Below are 1910 nucleotides of genomic sequence, written 5' to 3' on the forward strand. Positions count from 1 at the left end.
AACTCACTTGGTAGACCAGGCTGGCCTCGAACTCAGAAATCCGCCTGCCTCTGCCTCCCGAGTGCTGGGATTAAAGGCCTGCGCCACCAGGCCCGGCATGACAGATCTTCTAACTTTGATAAATATATTGTTTATAAAACTTCAGTATCATATGATTAAAAAATATCTTCTCCTTAGAGCATTGTCAGAACTTTTTCAAGGTCACAGCCATGCTCTCTCTCTCTCTCTTTCTGTTAATGTTTTATTTATATATTGGGACAGGTGGGAGATTGGATTTGTACTTCTTTTCAGGGGGATGATTTCAGTGTCATCTACTGAATACCTCCCTCCCTTTTATAATGACAGCAGATACCACCTCATTTATTTATGACAATTTCCCTGGTGAACCGGTACCCTTGATTCCCTAAATTGTCTCATGATGAAAAAAAATGTGTGTCACTGATCAGTTGCTGAAGGGAGGAGAGTTGGTTCTCTTAGAGATGTGCTCTAGAGGGTACTCTACAATCATGAACATGGGGGGCAGCGGTACCTGGATACAGAGAGAGGCAGGGGGTGGGCGGGATGATAGTCTATTCTGCCTGAATGATGTGCTGGAGTGTTAGAGGTGCAGAACTTGTGGGAGTGGCCAACCAGTCACTGGTCCAATTTGAGGTCTACACCAAGGAGATCTACACCAATTATCTGACACTGCCTGAATGACCAGGAATGGGAGGATGGATAGCTCAGAGACCTAAGATAGAAAAAAATATCAATCATGATCTTGTGCTGTATTCATAGACCTATGCCTGGCACAATCATCATCATAGAGGCTTCCTCTGGCAGCTGATTGGAGCAGATGCAGAGACCCACAGTCAAACGTTAGTCTCAACCCCAACTGTCAGTTTCCATTTGGTTCCTCCCCTTGGAGCTCAGGCAACCCCAAAGAAGAAGAGAAGGAATGATTGTAGGAGCAAGAGGGGTCAAGAAACCAAGCCTACAGATTCAACTAAACAAGGCTCATAGGGGCTCACAAAAACTAAAACAGCAATCACAGGGCCTAGATGGGGCTGCACTAGGGCCTCTGCAAATATGTCATGGTTGTTAGCTCCGTGTTTTTGTGGGACTCCTATCAGTGGGAGTGTGTGTGTGTGTGTCGGGGGTGGGGAGTGGGGGTGGGGGTGGGGGGTGGGGGGAGTGTCTCTGTTTTGCCTACTCTTGGGTCCCTTTTCCTCCTACTGAATTGCCTCCTGGTTGCATCCAACCCTGATGTGAGGGTTTGTGCCTAGCTTTATTACATCTTGTTATGCTGTGTTCAGTTGATAACTCTGGGAAGCCTGTTCTTTTTTGAAGGGAAATGGAGGAAGAATGGATCTGGGGAAGAGAGGAGGGAGGTATGGGAACTTGGAACTTGGAGGAGTGGAATGAAGCAAAACCGCAGTCAGTTTGTAATATAATGAGAGAAAAATAAAATAAAATATAAAGTGAGAGAGAACACTGCTTTGGGAGGGAACCATTGTCGGGCTATCTAGGAAGAGTATAAATTATCAAAGAATAAGAAAAAAACCTATTTTAAACAATTTTAGATAAATAAATAAGTATACCCTAAACAAAAAAGTACACCACTTTTAAATATTAGGGATTTTATAGACTTAATTAATTTAATGAAATAATTTTAATTAAATTAATTTTTAAAAATTCTCTCTCTGTGTGTGTATGTGTTTATGTGTGTGTGTGTGTGTGTGTGTGTGTGTGTGTGTGTGTGTGTGTGCATATGAGTATAGGTGCCTATTGAGGCCAATTAAAGAGTAGAAGTTACAGGGAGTTACATGTATGCTGTCCCACATAGGTTCTGGGAATTGAACCCAGGACTTCTATAAGAGCAGTCTGTCTTCATGGCTCTTACAGTCTTCAGTAGGCAGTTGAGAGCAGAG

This window comes from Mus pahari, chromosome 3 (assembly GCF_900095145.1).
Source record: "Mus pahari chromosome 3, PAHARI_EIJ_v1.1, whole genome shotgun sequence".
Taxonomy (NCBI): Eukaryota; Metazoa; Chordata; class Mammalia; order Rodentia; family Muridae; genus Mus; species Mus pahari.